Below are 25,190 nucleotides of genomic sequence, written 5' to 3' on the forward strand. Positions count from 1 at the left end.
TGACAACTCCGAAAAGAGTGAAGAATAGGAAGCATTTAGGGAAACCAGGATTGTGGAACACAGAACTTAAGCACATGCTAAAAAGGAAGAAAAAAATGTTTATAAAATGGAAAGAGGGAGGCATATCTAAAGTAGAATATAATGCTGTCTGCAGAACTTGCAGGGCACAAATCAGATTATTGACGCTGACAATGAATTGATGCTTGCAAGAGACGTCAAAAGCAATAATAAAGGATTTTGGGGATATGTCAAAAGTAAAAGAAAAGTCAAAGATGCTGTAGGATTTTTACAGGATGAAAATGATGAAATCGTAAAACAGGATGTTGAGGCCGAACTTTTAAATTCCTACTTTGCATCTATTTTCTCTCAGAATGGAAATGTCATATTAACTGATCTTCACTGTCCTATTAAGGGAATAGAAGAATCCAGGATATCTATAAACAGAAAGATAGTGAGGAAACACTTAGCTAACCTAAATGTATTCAAGTCTCCAGGTCCAGATGAATTACACCCGAGAGTACTAAAGGAGATAGCAGAAGAAATTTTTGAACCCCTCTCCATAATCTTTGAAAATTCTTGGAGAACAGGAGAAGTCCCAGAAGACTGGAGAAGAGCAAATGTTGTTCCTATCTTCAAAAAGGGGAAGAAGGTGGACGCAGGCAACTATAGGCCGGTGAGTCTGACTTCTATACCAGGAAAGAGCTTTGAACAAATCATTAAACAACATGTATGTAAGTACCTGGATAAGAATGAAGTGATTAAACAGAGTCAGCATGGGTTTGTAACTAATAAGTCATGTCAGACTAACTTAATTTCCTTCTATGACAGAATCATTGATTGGGTGGATCAGGGAAATGCTGTATAGTATATCTTGACTTCAGCAAAGCATTTGACAAAGTATCTCACACAATCCTTATTGAAAAAATGGCTAAGAATGGAATGGACAAGGCAACTGTTAGGAGGATTCATAAGACCTCATCTGGAATATTGTGTCCAGTTTTGGGCACCACATTTTAAAAAAGACATCAACAAACTGGAGCAAGTTCAGAAAAGAGCGACCAGAATGGTGACCGGTCTGCAAACCCTGTCTTATGAGGAAAGATTGCAGGATTTGGGAATGTTTAGCTTGCAGAAGAGAAGACTGAGAGGAGACTTAATAGCCGTCTACAAATATCTAAAGGGCTGTCACATTGTAGAAGGGTCATCTTAGTTCTCATTTGCAAAAGGAAAGACTAGAAGCAATGGGATGAAACTGAATGGTAGGAGACACAGATTAGATATTAGAAAAATCTTTTTGATAGTTAGAGTGATCAATGAGTGGAACAGGCTGCCATGAGAGATGGTGAGTTCTCCTTCAATAGAAGCCTTCAAAACAGAGGCTGGACAGACATCTGTCTGGGATGATTTAGCGAATCCTGCTTTAAGCAGGGGGTTGGACCAGATGGCCCAGGAGGTCCCTTCCAACTCTATGATTCTATGAAGTAGACTGCAGAATTTGGAAAGCAAGAATGAGTTAGCTTAAAAGGCAGAACAGTGATCAAAGGGTTAAAACAGCTGTAAAGGAAGATTCTGCATGTCCTGAAGCTGCATTTAATGTCAGAACAAGCCCTTCTGCAAAGTGTATACGGTGTATAAATTCTTGTGCAAGCAGCAATATGACAAATAATAAGGATTTCTTCACTGACCTTAATGAAAGCAAGTCAGAAAAGGTCATCTTAGCTAATGGTCACTATGACTTCAGAAGGAGTAGGATACTGCTACCTCCACTGTCCAGATTCCTCAGCACAAAGCAGAAAGATCCCAATAAAGGTAAAATGCTGCTGCAGTGCAGTAGCATGCAATCTCCACCAGTGGGTGCTGGTGAGGGAAAAAAGGTTGCAATCACAGCCTAGCTCCACAGTGCAGCAGCACAGGTGCCACTAGGTGGTGAAAGAGTGGTTAGACAAGCCGGATCGTTAATGGACAGGAAACGCAGTACCAGAGGAAATAGCATTACATGTGGTCAGATACAAGCCAGAGAAGACGGAGATGGTCGGGAGCAGAGATGCCAGAGACATGAGACAGTCAAACAGGTTAAAGATCAAGCCGGGTCAGTTACCAAGGGGTCACAGCACAGGGAACAAACACTAAGATGATCGAGTTAACAGGAGTGGGCAGACACGGGAACTCAGTAAACAGGCAGGGGACAAATCAGGATGTAACGGGGTCAGCCGCTCAAGCCAGGGGCAGGAACTATAACTGATGCTGCATGCAGGCAGTAGCAGACTGAAATAGCCAAACAGATCCCAAAACAAGGCAGAGAAAGTTAATCCTCGCATGACCAGGCCGAGGAGTGAATAACAAGAAACAAACCCCGACCTGAATCATGGCAAAAGCATGTTCTCTATGTTCCCAGCCTTGAAAGCAATCTTCTGTCAGTAAAGAAGCTCATGCAAAAGGGGAATGTAGTTACTTTTAGAGATAACAGCTGCATCATCTAAAAGAAGGGTCACACTCTTGCAGTAGGAAAAATCCAACATGAACTTTATCAGCTAAAATGCAAAGAATGAATGTACAGTACTAGACAAGATCTGCATAAGAACTGTATCCATGTACGGCACAGATGTCTTTTTGGCACAGAAACCCAGAAGCAGTAAGGAAGCTAGCAAATCTTGCAAATGGTATTGAAATCAACCAGTGTAGTCAAATGATGAAGTGCACTAGCTGTCTTACAGGGAAAATGTCCAGAAAATCCTTTCCTAAAATAAGCACCACTAGATCTGCACAGCCTCTAGATCTGATACATACAGATGTATGTGGTCCAATGAGTGTTCAAACTCCTCGCAAGATGAGATATTTTCTCACATTTATTGATGACTACTCCAGATATACAGTCGCCTACCTGCTTCTGAGTAAGGATGAAGTTCCACAGAAACTTGAAGAATATCTTGCTGTAGTGTTTAACAAATTTGGAAGAATGCCAAAAGCCGTGCATGCCGAAAATGGAACCGAATATACAAGTGGTAAGGTGCAAGCCATTTTGAAAAAGGATGGAATCGTGTTCCAGACAACCATTCCATACAACTCAGAACATAAAGGCATTGCATTGAGAAAGAACCGTACTCTCTGTGAAAGTGGAAGAAGTATGTTGTTTGATGCGAATCTACCTACAACGTATTGGGTAGAAGCCATCATGACAGCTTGCCATCTTCAGAACAGAGTGCCAGGTAAAGCCACAAATAAAACTCCATATGAGCTATGGAACTGCGAGAAGCCTAACCTGAAGCACCTCAGGATATTTGAGAAGCAAGAACAAGAATCTCAGTCACCAAACCCAGATGCCGAAAAGATAAGCTCTGAAGCCACCAAGGAAGACACAGAAAAACCAAGTCAACCTCCAGTCAGGAGATCAGAAAGGCCAAACAAAGGTATCCCAGCTAGATGACTTTCTTATATGATCAGAACACTTCCTGAACCAGAGCCACAGTCATGGCAACAGATGTAAAAACTGCCTGTCCACGAGAAGCAGAAGTGGATAAATGCTGCTAATGAAGAGATGGAGTCCCTTCACCAACTCCAGATATGGGAGCTTACTGAGCTACCACAAGGAAAAAGAGCTATCGGATGTAAGTGGGTCTTCAAAAACAAATATGACTGTAATATGAAGGTAACGTTCACTGGTTTAAGGCAAGATCGGTCGCAAAAGTATGGTGAAGATCATGATGCTACATTTTCTGCAGTTGTGAAGCAAACCATATTCAGAACTTTAATGTCCGTAGCTGCAGTTCAACAGATGACAGTGAGACATTTTGACATCAAAACAGCCTTCCTACATGGTGATATTGATAAATCCACCTGAGGAAGGCAGGCTGTTCACTATCTACTTATTGCAGTGTGCTCTATTGCCATAGCGCTAATCAAATTGACCACATAACATTTAAAAAAAAAAAAAAAAAAATACATGGTGACATTGAAGAAGAGTTGTACATGAGCCAACCCAAGGGGTTTATTAAAAAGGGTGAAGAATTCCTTGCCTGAGGAGGTGGTGATGGTGAACTCAGTCGAGGGGTTCAAGAGAGGCCTGGATGTCTTCCTGGAGAGTAACAATATTGTATCTTACAGTTATTAGGTTCTTTAGAAGGACGTAGATCTGGGGATTTATTCTGATGGCATATAGGCTGAACTGGATGGACACATGGCTTTTTTCGGCCTAACTATGTTATTATGTTTAAGAGCACCTTGTTTGAAAAATGCAAAAATCTCTCTATGGACTTAAGCAGTCGGCAAGAGCTTGGAACTCGAATATGAACAAAGTCTTGATGGATGAAGGATTTAAAAGATCTCAAGCTGATCCATGTTTGCATACGAAAAATGTAGCGAAGGAGTGGATGTATCTTCTCCTATATGTAGACGATGTAATCATGTCTCATCAAGATGAAAAAGAAATTGCAAAGCTAGGTGAAATTCTCAACCAGCACTTTGAGACTAAGGACCTTGGAAAACTGACATATTTGGGAATCCAAATCCATAGAGAGGAAGATGGGAGTTTTCTTCTCAACCAAAGCTCTAAAATTTCCACAATCCTAAACCAGTTTGGAACGTCAGAAGCCAAAGGGTGAGAGTTACAGACAAGCAGCGGGGGCGCTTCTGTACATAGCAACCACTACTCGTCTGGATATCACAGCCACAGTCGGAATTCTGTCGACGTGTAAGCAAGCCACGCCAAAGAGAGTGGAATGCAATTAAGAGAATTCTTCAACATCTTAAAGAAACTCAAAGGTTAAATGTTAAGATATTTGCGTCAGGAGATCTCACACTCAGAGGTTATGTAGATGCAGATTGGGCTGGAGATTCAAGTGATCGAAAGTCAACAAGTGGTTACTGGTTCAAGTTAGGAGAAAATTCAATTTCTTAGTTGGAAGTCCAGCAGAAAACATGTGTCATTCGCATTATCTTCAACAGAAGCAGAATATACACTCACTGGCCACTTTATTAGGTACACCATGCTAGTAAGGGGTTGGACCCCCTTTTGCCTTCAGAACTGCCTCAATTCTTCGTGGCAGAGATTCAACAAGGTGCTGGAAGCATTCCTCAGAGATTTTGGACCATATTGACATGATGGCATCACACAGTTGGCGCAGATTTGTCGGCTGCACATCCCTGATGCGAATCTCCCGTTCCACCACATCCCAAAGATGCTCTATTGGATTGAGATCTGGTGACTGAGGAGGCCATTTGAGTACAGTAAACTCATTGTCATGTTCAAGAAACCAATCTGAGATGATTCGAGCTTTATGACATGGCGCATTATCCTGCTGAAAGTAGCCATCAGATGTTGGGTACATTGTGGTCATAAAGGGATGGACATGGTCAGCAACAATACTCAGGTAGGCTGTGGCGTTGCAACGATGCTCAATTGGTACCAAGGGGACCAAAGAGTGCCCAGAAAAAATTCCCCACACCATGACACCACCACCACCAGCCTGAACCGTTGATACAAGGCAGGATGGATCCATGCTTTCATGTTGTTTACGCCAAATTCTGACCCTACCATCCGAATGTCGCAGCAGAAATCGTGACTCATCAGACCAGGCAATGTTTTTCCAATCTTCTACTGTCCAATTTCGATGAGCTTGTGCAAATTTTAGCCTCAGTTTCCTGTTCTTAGCTGAGAGGAGTGGTACCCATTGTGGTCTTCTGCTGCTGTAGCCCATCTGCCTCAAAGTTCGACGCACTGTGCGTTCAGAGATGCTCTTCTGCCTACCTTGGTTGTAACGGGTGGCAATTTGAGTCACTGTTGCCTTTCTATCAGCTCGAACCAGTCTGCCCATTCTCCTCTGACCTCTGGCATCAACATGGCATTTCCGGCCACAGAACTGCCGCTCACTGGATTTTTTTTCTTTTTCGGACCATTCTCTGTAAACCCTAGAGATGGTTGTGCGTGAAAATCCCAGTAGATCAGCAGTTTCTGAAATTCTCAGACCAGCCCTTCTGGCACCAACAATCATGCCACGTTCAAAGGCACTCAAATCACCTTTCTTCCCCATACTGATGCTCGGTTTGAACTGCAGGAGATTGTCTTGACCATGTCTAAATGCCTAAATGCACTGAGTTGCCGCCATGTGATTGGCTGATTAGAAATTAAGTCTTAACACACAGTTGGACAGGTGTACCTAATAAAGTGGCCAGTGAGTGTATATCTGCTGCTTATGCTTATGTAATTTGGTTGAACCAATTTTAGAAGATTTCGGCAAGCTATTAGCTCAACCAACAGTTATCTTGCCAGCAGTAAGAAGATTATTGCAAGGACTAAGCACATCGATGTAAAACATCACCACTTACGTGACTTAGTAGAAAGTGGTGTACTCCAGTTTGTTTATTGCGAGTCTGACAAGATGATAGCTGATGGCATGACAAAGCCATTATCAAGAGCCAAGTTTGTGGACTTCAGAACCGCAATGTGACTAACAGGGTTAAGTAGTTGTTGAGTTTGGTTGTATGAGTGTTTAGTTGCTAGTTTTGTATGCTGTTTATAAAGTTGAAAAAAAACTCCCAGAGGCTCTTACACAGGGAGAGCATGAGACTGTATTTCCTGTTTTCCTGCTGTGTCTGTGTATGACTGAAGCAGCCTTCTGTAGATGCTGCACAGATAGAGACACACAAATGATTTATTCCTGATCTATTAAGCTTATCATATATTGTTCCTGAAAAAACAAGTTCTGTTATCACACGCTTGGAGAGAATCGTGAGTAATCTCCGCTGCCAACACAAGTTCTGTGAAGTATTAAGAGAAGTATAGAGTCTACATCACGTCAAATAATTATTCTCTTCTACTCCTTCTTGGTCAGATCTCTTCTGGAACACTGTGTCCAGTTCTGGGCACCACATTTACAAAAAAACATTGACAAGCAAGTGCAAGATCAGAGAAGAGCTAACAGGATGGTGAGATAAAACAAGACTGGACACAAGACCTTCACAGCCGTCTACACATCATAGGGGAGATCTCCTGACACCTTCTCTCCATCTACCTGATGATCCTGAGGAGCACTGGGATCTTCTTGGTTACAGTCCTGTGGACGGGGACATCGCTCTGGTGTTGTCCTCTTACTGGATAGATCTGGAGGAAACACATACAGGGACTGAATTCATTCTCTACATACAGATAATTATAGGCCGTGTGTATTTAGTCCTGTCTATTACCTGGAGATGTGAGGGGCTGGGGAACCTCCATTATGACGTTCTTGTACAGATCTCTGTGTCCTTCTAAATACTCCCACTCCTCCATGGAGAAATAGACAGCGATATCCTGGCACCTTATAGGAACCTGACACATACAATGATACCGTCATCCCCCCGATCCCTTCATAGTGTTACTGTATAATGTCCCAGCATTCCCAGCAGTGTCACCTCTCCAGTCAGCAGCTCAATCATCTTGTAGATGAGTTCTAGGATCTTCTGGTCATTGATGTCCTCATGGATCAGGGGGTGAGGTGGAGGCCCCGTGATTGGGCTCAGGGGTCTTCCCCATCCCTCAGACACAGGGTCCTGACAGCGGTCACTAGAGGTTTTCTTCACCACTGTGTAATCCTGGTTATGGAGAGACACATTAATAAATCTCACTCCAGACATTTCCAGAGTCCTCACCTCTCCAGTTCTGTCCATCTGTTATTCCCATAGATAAGAATGATGTAATGTGACGTCATCAGAATCTCTCACCTCTCCAGTGAGACGGAAGAGGATCTCTAGGGTGAGGTGTAACATCCTCTCCGCCATCTTGTCTCTGTCCATATCCATCCTTGATGGGTAAATCAGGAAAATTCTCTTTTGTAGAAGATCTCCACTGAGAGGATCCGATATTGTAGAGACCTGAATGAGAAGAAGATGATCCGATGTAACATCATAAGAATCCTGTGTAATAATACAATTACTGGAGATAATAAGGGAAACATATGAGGAGATTTATTATCTTACAGGGTTTAGTTTTCTTCCCTGACATCTACTAATAAAACCTATATATTTAGGCCACAGACAACAAGCAGTTTCCTCCTCAGAGTCGGCAGCTGAACACGTTCCTCATAGACTCCTCTTCCATAACGCTAAGGCTGTGTTCAAACACAGCGTTTTTTTAGCGGTTTTTACCGCGGTTTTCACTATAAAACCGCTATAAAACCACTAAAAATAAGCTTCCCAGTCATTTCTATGCATTTTGCACTTTTTACCGCGAAAAAAACCGCATCGCGGTAAAAAACGCAGCATGCTAATTTTGCAGATTTTTCCGCTGTTTTGGCTTCTTCCATGCGGTTTGAAACCGCTGCGGAAAAAAACGCATCAAAAATGCATCAAAACCGCGCAAAAACCGCCGCGGAAAAATTGGTGCGGTTTCTGGGAAGGGATTCAGGTTTTTAAGCAGAAATTTTCTGCAACGTGTGCACTTAGCCTCATTCTCGTCTCATTACCGACACTGGAATCGGCATTAGCAATACTGCAGGAGATATTCATTACACGCGACATGAGAAATAACTACCGTATTTTCCGGTGTATAAGATGACTTTTTAACCTCTGAAAATCTTCTAAAAAGTCGGGGGTCATCTTATACGCGGGGTGTCGCCTTATACGCCGGGTGCATATGGTGGGGGAGTGGTCCCGATGAAGAAGGGAGGGTGTAAGTGGTGTTACCATCCCTCTTTTACCTCACTGGTGGCAGCAGTGCGGCGGCTCCTCCTTCAGCAGTGTGGCGGCTCTGTGCTGGGGGTCGACGCAGCTCCTCTTTGTCCAGCGTGGGGTCGTGGCTGGGGGGCGGCAGCGGCGGCTCTCTGTCCAGCGTTGGGGCTCCTCCGGCATTTCCCCAAAGCCCGGAGGCCCAAGGCAGCGCCATTGCTGCGATGTGGTGGCCTGGGGAAAATGGCCGCCGGAGCCCACGTATGCTCAGATTCAGATCTCGTCCCGAGATCTCGGGAGACGAGATCTGAATCAGCATGCACAGGCTCCGGTGGCCATTTTTCCGGAGGCCACCGTATTGCAGCAATGGAGCTGCCTGGGCCTCCGGGCTTTGGGGAAATGCCGGAGGAGTCCCGACGCTGGACAGAGAGCCGCCGCTGCCGCCTCCCAGCACAGCGACCCCGCACCGGACAAAGAGGAGCCGCCACTGCTGCTGACCCCCAGCACAGAGCCACCACACTGCAGATGGAGGAGCCGCCAATCCCCAGCACAGAGACCGCAGATAGCACCGCTGCCACCAATGAGGTAAAAGGGGATGATAACTCCCCTTACACCCTCCCTTCGTCATCGGGACCACTCCCCCGCCATATGCAGATTGCTCCAGACCCATCATATAACATGACACACTGCATATAAGAAGACCCCCCGACTTTTAAGAAGATTTTCTATTTTAAGTGTGCAGAGATACTGCATCTTGTGAGTACGTGAGACCAGAGCCTGCAGTGACTGGAGAGGTGCGCTCTGACCCCCGTGCAGAGACAGTGACCCCTGTGCGCATCCCCGGTACCTGCGGTGTCAGTGCAGATCCCCTGACTCCTGTTGAGAGACTTATAGAGACACAGAGCACCGTACCTGCGGAGAGACTGCTAGTTTTGAAGCATAGACTCAAAGCAGGGGGTCCCGGAATGCCTTTTGTTCCCCCTGCCCTTCTTCATTAACCCCCAAGACCCCTGTTGTGTGTCCTTAGAGACTGCAGAGCCTACAGCGACTAGAGAGACAACAACTGCCGCTGCTGACGGTGCCGATGCGGGAGAAGACGACCCTACAAGCAAGTACTCAGCAGACTGATAAGTTCCAAGAACACCCGTTTCTAACGGTTACTCTTTTTGACTGTTTGATATACTGCTTTAAAACCAGTTTAACCCCCCAGTGCTTTCTCCCTGCGAGGATTATCATATCCCTGTAAATAAAATCCTTTAACTTTTGATTTGTCTCGGTTCCGTCGTGACATACCAGCAACTGGAAGTTTATTACATTACTACGATAGTATAAACCTGGGGCTGGAGGGCACCACTGCAAGGGATCACCTGTACATGCTAATAACAATATGCAAAAAGAGGAAAGAGCATGTACACAACAGGGATCACCAAATTGTAATGAAGTGTAAAATTCACCTTTATTGAAACACTATAAAACACACTGAAAGCATTAAAAACATTAAAAAATGCACCAAGGCAATGAGAGAAATACAAAAAACCCCAAAAGGGTTAGAAAGAACCCCTGCTTAAACCCACACTGGAACCATCTGTAGGTGATAAATATACAAGTACACCACTTTAGTCAGGAAACCATGCCAATAATGGTGTAATACAGTCCTGTCAAGTCACAATAAAATTATATGAGTACCATACTATATAAGCTGCAGGGCTGCAAAAAAACACACCAAAATGGCATGCTGCTACATACAAGATATAAAATATAGATCAAAGATGCAAAAAGAACAGACTGCCCGATACAACCTGAGCCCTAGAGAGTGGAGACATACGCCTGAACAGAGTAACACATCCAGGGAGGGCTGAATATAAGCAGGGTAGTGTGGGAGGCAGGGGCCAAAAGATGCCCGACGCGTTACCCCAGGAGACCTGGCTTCATCAGGGGCAATGCAAAGTGTGTGAGAGAGCGTCTTATAAATACCTTAACATGGTGCTATTTGCCAGAGAGCAGCTGGAGAGCATCATCATGATAATGTCCAAGTGCCGAGGCCGGCGTGTGACGCAAGCGGAAGTCCCTCAGGGCCTCCATCTGCGCAGGCTCAGCTCAAAGTCAGTAATGAGGGCACCGCCGGGAGATTCAAAGATGGCCACCGAGAAAATCAACAGAGCATGCGTTGAACCGCGCATGCGCTCATGCAGCTAATCAGAAGGAACACGTAAGGAGTTCGCTCATGCGCCGTACACGCGATCCCGAACTTCAAGCATGCCCGCTCAGGATAGTGTCCAGTTCATTAGGCCTTAGCACAGACCAACACACAGGAGATCCGCACATTTCCAGCGCCAGACACTGATTGAGAGACTCATCCTCCATTTTATCTGCCAAACTACACCCCTGGGAATGGGACATGTAAGCAGTCATTCCCACCCATCACTGGAATGGCCTAATAACTCTCTCAGCACTATATGTGCTGGAGCATTCTTCCGAGCTCATATCACCGCAGCTAAGAGCTGCAATGACACATCTCCCCTCAAGGACTCGTCCGGCGCCCATCTTACACCCCCATACACATTAGACTAAAGTTTCATGAAAGCACTGATTTCGGGGGGTTTGGTCGACCATATAATGTATTTGGGGGCCTCCCGACAGATGATGTCAGGGCAGAGAAGGATCCGGCATCCTGAATTTCAGAGGATAATCCGTTTGTTCTTCCTGTAGATAATCCTCCTCTAGAGGAGTCTGGAGGCGACTCTCTCATACAGACCACAGGAAAGCTGGAATATTTGTGTGTATGGGGGAGTCGGGAGAGATCGCCGTCTGCCAAATGACCGATCAGCCAACTCTGATCTCATGTGTATGGGGCCGTTAGTATTACACTGACAGGCAGTGATGATACACGGCACTACAGTAGTACAGGGCATCACCGGAGCCATCAGAGGCTTGTATGTTGTGTGATCGCACTGATCAGAGGGGTTTAAAAAAGGTTTAAAGCGGAAAATATATCACAGTTTCATCAACAAGAAATATCTGTCACTATATGGAAAACTTATATATATATTTATAATGTACATACAGTGGGTTTGGAAAGTATTCACACCCCTTTACATTTTTCACTCTTTGTTTCATTGCAGCCATTTGGTAAATTCAAAAAAGTTCATTTTTTCTCTTCAGTGTACACTCTGCACCCCATCTTGACTGAAAAAACAGAAATGTAGAAATTTTTGCAAGAAAAACTGAAATATCACATGGTCATAAGTATTCAGACCCTTTGCTCAGACACTCATATTTAAGTAACATGCTGTCCATTTTCTTGTGATCCTCCTTGAGATGGTTCTACTCCTTCATTGGAGTCCAGCTGTGTGTAATTAAACTGATAAGACTTGATTTGTAAAGCTGCACACCTGTCTATATAAGACCTAACAGCGCATGTCAGACCAAATGAGAATCATGAGGTCAAAGGAAATGGCCAAGGAGCTCAGAGACAAAATTGTGGCAAGGTACAGATCTGGCCAAGGCTACAAAATAATTTCTGCAGTACTCAAGGTTCCTGAGAGCACAGTGACCTCCATAATCCTTAAATGGAAGAAGTTTGGGACCACCAGAAGTCTTCCTAGACCTGGCCGTCCATCCAAACTGAGCAATCATGGGAAGAGAGTCTTGGTGAGAGAGATAAAGAACCCCAAGATCACTGTGGCTGAGCTCCACAGATGCAGTAGGTAGATGGGAGAAAGTTCCACAAATCAACTAGCAATGAAGCCCTCCACCAGTCAAACCTTTATTTCAGAGCGGCCCGACAGAAGCCTCTCCTCAGTGCAAAATACAGAAACTTGGCACACACTCGTGAATTCTGATGCAGAAAGGTGATTTTTAATACAGTACATACATACAGACGTTTCAGTCTATGACCTTCATCAATGTACTGTGGGTTGGAACATAAAAAGTAAAATAAATATAAAGGTGACATAAAGAAAGTATATACAAGGTATCTGGGTAGATAAACCAGAATATATCATAATCATATGCAGAGACATCCAGCACATTAAAGCACATGTGTACATAGTTTATATAATGTGTAGTCAGAAGAAACAATGGTGGAGACCAAGATCTGCAAATAAAGAGAGACACATACCAAAGGCTGTACTGTGAGCTCAGGAACACTGGGCATGAAGAGAAAAAATCCTAAGGGGAAAAGGTATTGTTGTAGTCTCAAAGAAAAACACGTGGTAAGAGTGTGCATTGAAGTTCCTGGATAACATACCGGTGGGTGAGGAGGCACAGGAGGCCGTCTCTCTACAGAAGGGAACATAATAATGAGCAGCTAAGTAACCATAATGGTAAATGTGAAAAGAGTGTCCATGAGGTCTTACCGTGATTTAGTTGTGGCAGGTGGACGCGGTATCCGCCGCGAATCAATAGCGCAATATCAGTGGGGAGCGCCAGGTTTATATCCCTGAGAGAACATGGAGGCTGGGTGGAAGTGTGCAACCGGAAGTGAGCCGGCGTGCGCTCCACTCACATCATTATGCGTTCCAGGCACTGGGTGATGATGGAAAGGGGGCGTGAGCAGGGAACGTCTGCCTGTATGAGCTGCTGAACACTGAAGAATAGGACGGAATGTGGGGAGGTGCAGAGTAGTGCCTTGGTTACCATAGTAACCGCCGGGGCGCCGCTGCAGGAAGTGCCAGAGAAGACGGCAGAGGAAATTCAGTGTTCTGGTGACGGTGATTTCAAGAACATTCACAATTGTTGGTTCTGTAATAGAGATAAAAGCAGATTAGAATGTGGTAAGCAGGCTTAAGGTGAACAGGTACAAGGTATACTATGTCTCAAAGTACAATAAAGAAAATGCTGGACAGACTGTCTCATTCATCAACCTTAATGCCATGTGCTGGCTCACGTATAAAGATATAGCTAAATCATGATTGAAGAAATGATTGTACATCATAATCCTTATTTAACCCCTTGGGTGCCAAGGTATTCAGCTCGTGGATCCAATAGGCCTCTCTTCTTTTTAACATATTAATCCGGTTACCGCCCCTGCGTGACGGATGGATTTGTTCTACAACTTGAAACTTAAGTTGTGCGATGGTATGGCCGGCAGTGATAAAATGATGGGGGACCGGGAGGAGCATATTTTTACACCTTATGGTGGATTTATGTTTAGCTATCCGATCCCTTATATGTTGTGTAGTTTCCCCCACATAGAGTAAGCCACATGGACATTTGATGATATATATCACAAAAGAGCTATCATAGGTATAATACTCTCTAATGTCATACTTTTTGCCTGTGTGGGGGTGATAAAAGCTGTTTCTTTTCTGAATATTGTTGCACTGCGTGCATTGTAAGCAAGGGATGGTACCAAATTTGGGATTTTTAAGAAAGTGTTGTTGTACAGAGGGACGGGGTGAGCCTATATCTGCTTTAATTAGGATATCTCGTACATTGCGGGGTCTCCTAAAACAAGGGAGGAATGGTTCTTTGAAGGCCCTTACATTGGGGTGGGCTGTCGTGAGGAGATGCCAGTGGCGTCTGATACTTGAATGTATCCGATAGACTAGAGGATGATAATCATGTACAAATGCAATACGGTTAGTTGCCTTGGGTTTGGGAGGGGAGAGGAGATCTAAATTATTCAATATATTTGGTGGATAACCCCTCTCTAAAAATTTTGTGCGCATCTCATTCATGCGTGCTTCTTGAACCTCTGTGTTTGAGACTATCCTCTGAACCCTTTTAAGTTGAGATTTAGGAATTGCATTCTTCATTTTGGTCGGATGGAAGCTCTCATAATGGAGCAAGCTATTCCGATCCGTTGGTTTCCTATAGAGATCGGTGGAGAGGTGACCCAAGTTGTCTTTTATGACTTACGTGTCCAAGAAGTTAATCTGATTGGTATGATGTGTCATCGTAAAACTGAGGCCTTGCCAGGATGTTTGTAACATGGAAAAAAAAGGAATGTAGTGTATCAAGTGGCCCACCCCAGATACAGAAAATATCGTCAATGTATCTCTTCCACACTATAGAATAAGTGCGGAAGAGATCATCACAATATATGACACAATCCTCCAAGTGGGCTACGTAGCAATTTGCATACGGATGTGCAGTATTTGAGCCCATAGCGGTCCCCTTGGTCTGTAGATAGTACGTATCCTCAAATAGGAAAAAATTCTTTGTTAACACTATGGACAGTAGTTCACAACAAAGGTTGATTTGTTCTGGATGAAATTTAGACAATTCAAGTAGCCTCCGCACCGACTGGATACCCTCCATATGAGGAATGGATGTATACAGGTCTTTGACGTCGAATGTGACTAGGATGGCCTCCTGTGGAATAGATCCTAAATTATGAATAATATCTAGAAAGGTCCCTGTGTCCAATAAGAAGGACGGTGTTAATTTTATAAGGGGTGTTAGAATTTTTTCTAGATATTTAGAAATTGGGGAGAAGTGCAAGACATATGAAAGCACGCTTAGAGTTTGCTGAGAAACACATGAATAACTCCCAGACTATGAGAAATAAGATAGAACTTTTTGGTGATAATTCTAAGCAGTATATGCAGAGAAAACCAGGCACTGATCATTAGGCAGCATCATGCTATGGGGGTGTTTTTCAGCTGCAGGGACAGGACAACTGGTTGCCATTGAAGGAAACATGAATGCAGCCAAGTACAGAGATATACTGGATGAAAACCTCTTTCAGAGTGCTCTGGACCTCAGACATGGCTGAAGGTTCACCTTCCAACAAGACAATGACCCTACGCAGCTAAAATAACAAAGGAGTGGCTTCAGAACAACTCTGTGACCATTCATGACTGGCCCAGCAAGAGCCCTGACCTAAACTCAATTGATCATCTCTGGAGAGACCTGAAAATGGCTGTCCATCAATGTTCACCATCCAACCTGACGGAACTGGAGAGGACCTGCAAGGAAGAATGGCAGAGGATCCCAAAATCCAGGTGTGAAAAACTTGTGAAAAACTTGTTGCATCATTCCTAAGAAGACTAATGGCTGTACTAACTCAAAAGGTGCTTCTACTCAATACTGGGCAAAGAGTCTGAATACTTATGACTAGTGGTGAGCTTTCCGATACCGCAAGTATCGGGTATCGGCCGATATTCACTGTATCGGAATTCCGATACTGACTTCCGATACTTTTTTCATATTGGATACCGGAATCGGAAGTTCCCATAATGCTATCTGCCGGCTCGCTTTGATTCAGCCAATAGGAATCCTCAGAAGTGTGGGCACATCCTGTTTGGCATGTAGGCATGTTAACTATTGGCATGGCTGTGATTGGCTGCTGAAATGATGTCATGATGCACTGTAAAAGCCACCGCCATTTCTGGTCACTCTGCTGTGAATTCAGTTAGGGACAGGCTGCTGTTGAAGACTGTGAGGGACAGTTAGAAATAGTGATTCTACTAAACATATTGTGCTTTACCCAGGCTACATAAACCACCACTGTAGCTTTCTTTTCCCTAGCAGCAGTGTTCACAGCTCTCTGGAAGGGCTGTGTGAGTGCAGCTCACGCTGTGGAGTGGGTCCTTCAGCCACGTCTGGTTGTAGGACGCACAGCGTGCATCACTGCTGCCTCATACATATTTTTCTTTTTGAGCTGCTTATTTTTCTTAAATTCTATCTAGTGTGCTTCCATCCGTATCCATATACGTTGGTTGCAAACACTAGTAGTAGACAGCGGAGCCTTTCTGCAGCCTGTCAGTCCTAGTGCCCACTTAGCTGCACTGTTCTAGGCTGTCTGAGAGGTCTCTGACTGTGTGTGAGTGCAGCTCATGCTGAGTAGTGTGTCCTGCAGCTACGTCTGGTTGTAGGCCGCTCAGCGTGCGTCACTGCCTTACACATATTTTTCTTTAATTGCAGCTCATTTTTTCTTCTCCTATTAGTGTGCATCCATCCATATCCATCTACATTGGTTGGTTGCAAACACTATATAGGAGTAGATAGAGGAGCCTTTTTTCTGGCTTGTGCCCTTCAGCTGCAGCCAGATTAGTATTACCCAATTTTTTTGGAGCCTCATCTTTTGCATTGTAGGTTACCTGCCTGCATTGTAATAGCTCCAGAAAGTTGGTGATACTCTCACTTTCAAATCTTTGGTCACATCCTTTGAGTTTTTTTCCCCAAAAAAAAAACAACAAAGTTCACCAAACACTACATTTGAAAGTTGTGTAGGCCACATTAACTCCCATTAAAGTGTAGTGGACACACACACTTCATAAAATTAGTGTTTCTTATAACGTAAAACAGCTGTTCAGGAATAAGCACACTAAGGGCCCCTTTGTACTTTTCTGCTTATCTTTCTCAGTCTAGCAAGATGAAGAAGGCAGGGAGCAAGGCACGTGGCCGTGGGCATGGAGTTTCAGCAGGGAGAGGACGTGGGGATTCTGCAGGGAGAGAACGTGGGGATTCTGTGCCTGCTGTTGGCACCAGTGAGTCAGCATCCCACAGTTTTAGCAGGCAACAGTCCTTTATGCGCAGCTTTGTAGGACCTCACCGTACCCCACTGCTGAGGGAGGAACAAATTGAAGCCGTTGTCGGATGGATGGCAGCTAACGCATCAACTTCAATTACTTCCACATCCTCTCAGGGCCAGAGCACCGAAGAGCAACCACCTGTCTCTTCACCACCTGCCAAAGTGCCCAGGCAGTCAGAGAGCCCTGGACAGGAGCCATCACAGTCTCTACTTCTGTTCTCAGAATCTGTTGGTTTGGAAAGAGGGGGCCAGCCAAGCAGCATTCCAGAATGTGAAGAGGGAGTATGCAGTGATGCGCAACTTCTTTGTCCCTCTGAATCTGAAGAGGCGGGTGGGCCAGTGCCTATGGGCAACACACCTCAGTACGCATCAGATGATGACGAGACACAGGTGCCACTTTCTGTTGCGTACGGTGCTGGCGAGACAACCCAGGAGAAGCAGGTGTTTGAAGAGGGGAGTGTAGATGATGAGGTCCTTGACCCATCATGGCGTGAGGAACAGGAAGGTGGTGGGAGCAGCTCTGAGGAAGAGATTCCCCTAACGGCCAAAACCGTTGTGAGTTCATTTTCCCCTTCACCATTGAGGTCTGATGAACTCCCACTTCTGCTGAAGGAAGGTAGTGAAGCTGATTACCAAGCACCTGAGCAGGATGATGATGACTGGAATTGCTGACTGGATATAAGGCAGTCGACGCCCTTCTGCCTTGCTGGTGATCTTCCTGAGGGATTCTAGGAGACCAGTTTGATTCCTGTTCCTCAAATGCTAAGTTTTCTGCTCTGCTTTTTGCATTTGTGTTTTGGTTTTGTTTTGCCTTGTTTTTCTGGATTTCTACCATTCCCTGCTGGGGTGGGCTGAATTCCTTTTTGCTCTGTCTTCAGAAAATACCTGAGTACTGATATAGTCTTCAGGGCTAGTCTTCAGCCTAGCGTCTTCAGGGCTTTTTTCCCTATCAGTCTGTTGGCTCTTGTTTTGATAGGGTTTTGGTGGATTGCAGACAGCAGCTTTTCTATCCTGTCCTATTTAGTTAGCTTGGGCCCCATCATTTGCTCAGCCTATCTTTCTATCTGTGTGAGTGCCTTTTCATCTTGCTTCACCGTCATTATATATTGGGGGCTGCCTATTGCTTTGGGGTCTGCTCTGGGGCAGTTTAGATTTCCCTTTCTGTCTTTAGGCTATTTAGTTCTCCGGCTGTGATCGAGGGGTCTAGGGCACCGTAGGAACCCCCCATGGCTACTGCTAGTTTTTGTTGATAGGTTCAGGGGTCTGCAATCCGATAGCTGCCAACTTCTCTGGTTTTCTGGACTTAGCTAGTATTTCTGTTTTTGCCTCCTACGGTGACTCATTCATAACAGAGGGGGCAGACTTGGTTGCCTGTAGCCTCCACTTCGGCACCTGTTAGGAGCATTCCACTTTCAAAAGGCAAAACGGGCGCTCCCAAGACTTGCAGTGCGTGGTCCTTTTTTGACACAGTTGCAGATGACATTTGCTTTGTCAAATGCAAGCTGTGTCATCAGAGAGTCAAAAGAGGGAAAAATGTCAGCAACTTCAATACCACTAATATGTGGAAACATGTGCGGACCAAGCACGAGGTGGAGTTCCACAGACACACTGAAGACGTAGGCCAATGTACAGCACCACCTACCACCTCTTCAGCTCATGTTGGGGCCTCTTCCTCCAGCTCACACACAGCTGGTTCGGCTTCCTCACAGGATCGCCAAGGAAGAACCTCTGGCACTGTTGTCTGGAGACCCTGTGACATTCCACCCACAGCACCACGTTCCAAGTCATCCTCACACTCCCAGGCCACTCGACAGCCATCGGTAGCACAGGCATGGGAGAAAAGGCGGCCATACTCGGCAAACCATCCCCGAGCACAGGCTCTGAATGCTGGCATTGCCAAACTACTGGCACTTGAAATGCTCTCATTCAGGCTGGTGGAGACTGACACCTTCCGGGACTTCTTGGCATTGGCAGTCCCACAATACACCATGCCCAGCAGCTTTTATTTCAGCAGGCGAGCCGTCCCTGCCCTGCAGAAACATGTGGAGGCAAACATAAAACATGCGCTACTAAACGCCGTCAGTAGCAAGGTCCACCTGACCACTGATGCGTGGACCAGTAACCATGGACAGGAACGATACCTTTCCCTCACTGCCCATTGGGTCAATGTTGTGGAGCCGGGTACAGATCTGGAGAGTGGCGCTGTACGTGTTCTGCCAACTCCACGGATTGCAGGAATCCAGTCTGTACACATTGACTCCTCCTCCTATTCAAGTTCCTCTGAAACAGCGCAGCAGGAGCCTGTTACGACCGATATGAGCACAGCCATGGCCAAACGTCAACAGGTCGTACTGAAATTAATTTCTTTGGGGAATCGAAGCCACACAGCGCAGGAGCTCTGGAATGCCATCAAGCAGGACAGCGACGTGTGGTTTGTGCCAGCTAGAGTTGAGCGACTTTTGGTTTTTTAGGGTCGCGTTTCGTTTCGTGAAACCAGACTTTTCCAAAAGTTGGGTCGAGCAAGATCGTCCGATTATAGGGAAAAGTCGGGGTCGTCCCGAAACACGAAACCCAATGTAAGTCAATGGGGAATAAAAGTCGGCAGTGAGAGGAGGACAGGAAACACACCTACAGTGCCCATTTGAATGCCAAAAGCATCAATTCTTCTTACTTAAGCTTGTCAACCTTAATTAACTTCATAATACAAGTTACGCACTGAAAAATGGGGGTTATTTGGCTAAAGTTGTGGGGGGGAGGGCTGGCTGCAGGTTTTCATGTGCCCTGGGTGAAAGAGCGCCCCTTTAACACATACCACAACTCATCATGCTCCGATACGGCAGAGAAATAGCGGTATAGTACAATGAAAAATACCTCACTTTTTACATCTCATGACGAGGCCCATCTATTTCTCCATACAAAATCATTGGTCCCATATAATGTTTGAAACAGTATATGATGAGCTCCACATAATGCTACAGTATATGTTGGTCCCCATGGATGAAGCTCCATTGTCTTATGGGCCCAAATAATGCTCCAAACATAATGGGCCCCATTTCTAATGCTCTAGTGTATAATGGGCCCTGTAAATGCTGCTCCAGTGTCTGATGTCCACCTTTGGAATGTTCCAGTGTATGGTGGGCCCCATCTATCATTCTCCAGAGTATAGTGCTCCCCAAAAATTGCTGTCCCAACATTGAAAACAATCAAATAAGTCTCCTCGCTAGGGAATCCCTGTACTTGTCTGGACAGGTGCTGTAGCTTGCTTAACAGCTCGCCAGCCGTTCTCACGCCCAGTATGGATTGCACGTGATTGCACAAAGGTTAGAAAGGGTACCGTATCCCTGGATAACATGTATGGATAGCGTACACATTCAAAATATATGTCTATACAGCATGAGGCAGGCTCAGACGGTGTTAGGCCCAGTATGGATTGCACGTCATTGCACAAAGGTTAGAAAGGGTACCGTATCCCCAGATAACATGTATGGATAGCGTGCACATTCAAAATATATGTCTATACAGCATGAGGCAGGCTCAGACGGTGTTAGGCCCAGTATGGATTGCACGTCATTGCACAAAGGTTAGAAAGGGTACCGTATCCCCGGATAACATGTATGGATAGCGTACACATTCAAAATATATGTCTATACAGCATGAGGCAGGCTCAGACGGTGTTAGGCCCAGTATGGATTGCACGTCATTGCACAAAGGTTAGAAAGGGTACCGTATCCCCGGATAACATGTATGGATAGCGTACACATTCAAAATATATGTCTCAGGAGGCAGGCTCAGATGGTGTCAGGCACAGTATGGATTTGACGGCCCAGATTACACAGCGGAGGAGCAGGGAGAGGTAAAGATTGCAAATGCTGGGGCCCTGGCCAAGCAAGGGGGGCCCACTCGTGGGCGTCGGTACTGGCACTGGGCCCCTCATAGTACAGCAGTGTGTCTGACGGCGGGTGTGCACCACCACCGTCAGAGACACTTGATTGCACTATGAGGGACCCTGTGCCAGTGCCCGCGCCCAAGAGTCGGCCTACCCACCTGTCCAGGGCAACGGCACTCGCACGGTGTCGTGCGGTAGGTGGTGACCCCGGCCATGGGGGGGGAGGCAGCACAGTTATGAAGTTTTAGAAAGTGGCATATGTTATTGTTGGACATTCAGCTGATGCAAAAGGCGAAATAGGTGAAGTACCAGGAAGAGGTGGACCAAAGCAAGCCATTTTTCTGTCACCCTATGTGTCATCAGGGGAAGGTGGGACAAAATCCTTGGAAACCCATGCCATGGTTCATTTTAATGAAGGTTAGATCATCCACATTTTGAGTTGACAGACGGGTCCTTTTTTCTGTCAGGATTGATCCAGCTGCACTGAAGACTCTTTCCGATAGCACACTTGCAGCTGGGCAAGCGAGCTCCTGTAAGGCATATTGGGCCAATTCAGGCCAGGTGTCCAGTTTAGCGGCCCAATAGTCAAAGGGGAATGACCTGTGTGGGAGAACATCGATATGGGAGGAAAAGTAGTTTGTAACCATAGTTGACAACTGCTGTCTCCTGTCACTTTCCATCGATGCAGTATTACCAGTTGTGTGAGCGGTATTTGAAAAATCAGTCCACAACTTTGTCATGAAACCCCTGTCTCCAACGCCACTTCTGCTGTGTGCACCACGAACACCTCTGCCAAGCTGCCCCCGGCCCGTACGGCTCTTGTGAGAACCATCACCGCTGCTGTGTGCTGGGAATGCCTCAAGCAACCGATTTACCAGAGTTGCTTGTTTATTAGCCAATATTAGGTCACGGTTCTCCTGTGGCATGATGTTTTGTAATTTGCCTTTATAGCGTGGATCCAGGATGCTGGCCAACCAGTAGTCGTCATCGTTCATCATTTTGGCAATGCGGGGGTCTCTTTTTAGGATCCGCAAGGCATAATCTGACATGTGGGCCAGTGTTCCCGGTGTCAATGATGCACTGCGAGTGCTGGGTGGAGGAGCACTTTCTGGCAAATCCACATCCCTCCAGTCATGCACAAACCCTGTACCAGACCTTGCCACGCCAACATTTTCACTTGCCCCACGAGATGCATCCTCCTCCCCTAAGTAATCATCCCCATCATCCTCCTCCTCCTCCTCCTCTTCTTCCTCCACCTCGTCCAGGAGAGGTCCCTGAGCAGACAATGGCTGAATGTCATCAAGGATTCCCTCCTCCTCTTCCTCCTCATCAACATTGGCTGCAGACACCTGCTCCTTAAGGTGAGTCAAAGTTTGCATGAGCAGACGCATAAGTGGGATGCTCATGCTTAGGATAACATAGTAACATAGTAACATAGTAACATAGTAATTAAGGTTGAAGGGAGACTTTAAGTCCATCTAGTTCAATCCATATCCTATCCTAACTTGCCCTAACATGTTGATCCAGAGGAAGGCAAAAAAAACCCATGTGGCAACAGTAAGCTTCACATTGGGGAAAAAAATTCCTTCCCGACTCCACATACGGCAATCAGACTAGCTCCCTGGATCAACGCAATATTAAGGAGACTAGTGTATATACCCTGTAATATTATACTTTTCAAGAAAGGCATCCAGTCCCTTCTTAAATTTTAGTAGTGAATCACTCATTACAACATCATATGGCAGAGAGTTCCATAGTCTCACTGCTCTTACAGTAAAGAATCCGCGTCTGTGAGTATGCTTAAACCTTCTTTCCTCCAGACGTAGAGGATGCCCCCTTGTCCCCTTCACAGGTCTAAGAGTAAAAAGATCATTAGAAAGGTCTTTGTATTGTCCCCACATATATTTATACATTGTAATAAGATCACCCCTAAGCCTTCGATTCTCCAAACTAAATAACCCCAAGTGTAATAACCTGTCTTGGTATTGCAGACCCCCTAGTTCCCTAATAACCTTGGTCGCTCTTCTCTGCACCCGCTCCAGTTCAGCTATGTCTTTCTTATACACCGGAGACCAGAACTGTACACAGTATTCTAAGTGTGGTCGCACTAGTGACTTATATAGAGGTAAAATTATGTTCTCCTCATGAGCATCTATGCCTCTTTTAATGCATCCCATTATTTTATTTGCCTTTGCAGCAGCTGCTTGACTCTGGCCACTAAATGTGAGTTTGTCGTCCACCCATACACCCAGGTCTTTTTCAGTGACTGTTTTGCCCAGTGTTTTACAATTAAGCACATAATTATACAACTTGTTCGTTCTACCCAAGTGCATGACCTTACATTTATCCCCATTAAAGCTCATTTGCCATTTATCAGCCCAAGCTTCTAGTTTACATAAATCCTCCTGTAATATAAAATTGTCCTCCTCTGTATTAATTACCCTGCAGAGTTTAGTGTCATCTGCAAATATTGAAATTCTACTCTCTATGCCCCCTACAAGGTCATTAATAAATATGTTAAAAAGAAGCGGGCCCAAAACTGACCCCTGTGGTACCCCACTGCTAACCGTGACCCAGTCCGAGTGTGCTCCATTAATAACCACCCTTTGTTTCCTATCCCTGAGCCAGCTCTTAACCCACCTACACATATTTTCCCCTATCCCCATTGTTCTCATTTTATGTATCAACCTTTTGTGTGGCACCGTATCAAAAGCTTTTGAAAAGTCCATGTACACCACGTCCACTGCATTCCCTTGGTCCAGTCCGGAACTTACCTCTTCATAAAAGCTTATCAGATTAGTCTGACAGGAACGGTCTCTTGTAAACCCATGTTGATATTGGGTCATAAGGTTATTCTTCTCCAGATACTCCAGTATAGTATCTCTTAGAAAACCCTCCAGGATTTTACCCACAGTTGAGGTTAAACTTACAGGCCTATAATTTCCAAGTTCAGTTTTTGTCCCCTTTTTGAATATTGGCACCACATTTGCTATACGCCAGTCCTGTGGCACAGACCCTGTTATTATGGAATCTTTAAAGATTAAAAATAGTGGTCTATCAATGACTGTGCTTAATTCCTGCAGTACTCGGGGGTGTATCCCATCCGGGCCCGGGGATTTGTCAATTTTAGTGATTTGTAGACGCCGCCGTACTTCCTGCTGGGTTAAGCAGGTGACATTTAATGGAGAATTTTTATCCCTGATCATGTTATCCATCATGGGATTTTCTTGTGTAAATACTGTTGAAAAAAAGTCATTTAGCATATTGGCTTTTTCCTCATCCTCATCCACCATTTCACCCAGACTATTTTTAAGGGGACCAACACTATCATTTTTTAGCTTCTTACTATTTATGTAGTTAAAGAATATTTTGGGATTATTTTTACTTTCTCTGGCAATGAGTCTCTCTGTCTCAATCTTTGCTGTCTTGATTTGCTTTTTACAGAATTTATTTAATCTTCTGTATTTATTTAATGCCTCATCACTACCTACTTGCTTTAATTCTCTAAATGCTTTATTTTTATCTCTTATTGCGCCCCTTACAGCTCTATTTAGCCATAGTGGTTTCCTCCTATTTCTCGCATGTTTATTCCCATACGGTATATATTGTGCACAGATCCTATTCAGGATGCTAATAAACGTCTCCCATTTTCTTTGTGTATTTTTATGTCTCAGGATATCGTCCCAGTTAATTGCACCAAGATCATCTCTCATCCGTTGGAAATTTGCCTTCCTGAAGTTTAGTGTCCTTGTAACCCCTCTACTATACATCTTATTAAAGGATACATGAAAACTTATTAATTTGTGATCACTATTACCCAAGTGACCCCCAACCCTTACATTTGATATGCGGTCTGGCCTGTTGGATAATATTAGGTCTAGCAGTGCCCCCCCTCTTGTTGGGTCCTGAACCAGTTGTGAAAGGTAATGGTCTCTCATAGTAGTCAAAAACCTATTACCTTTGCTGGAACTGCAGGTTTCGGTTCCCCAATGTATTTCAGGGTAGTTGAAGTCCCCCATAATAATGACTTCTCCTTGAGTCGCTGCTTCATCTATTTGCTTTATGAGGATAATCTCTGTAGCTTCCATTATTTTTGGAGATTTATAACAAACCCCTATCAGTAATTTATTATTTTTCCCCCCTCCCCTTATCTCTACCCACAGGGACTCTACATTTTCATTAGAT

This window comes from Dendrobates tinctorius, unplaced genomic scaffold (genome assembly GCF_039654945.1).
Source record: "Dendrobates tinctorius isolate UK_male_01 unplaced genomic scaffold, ASM3965494v1 ptg000372l, whole genome shotgun sequence".
Classification (NCBI taxonomy): Eukaryota; Metazoa; Chordata; class Amphibia; order Anura; family Dendrobatidae; genus Dendrobates; species Dendrobates tinctorius.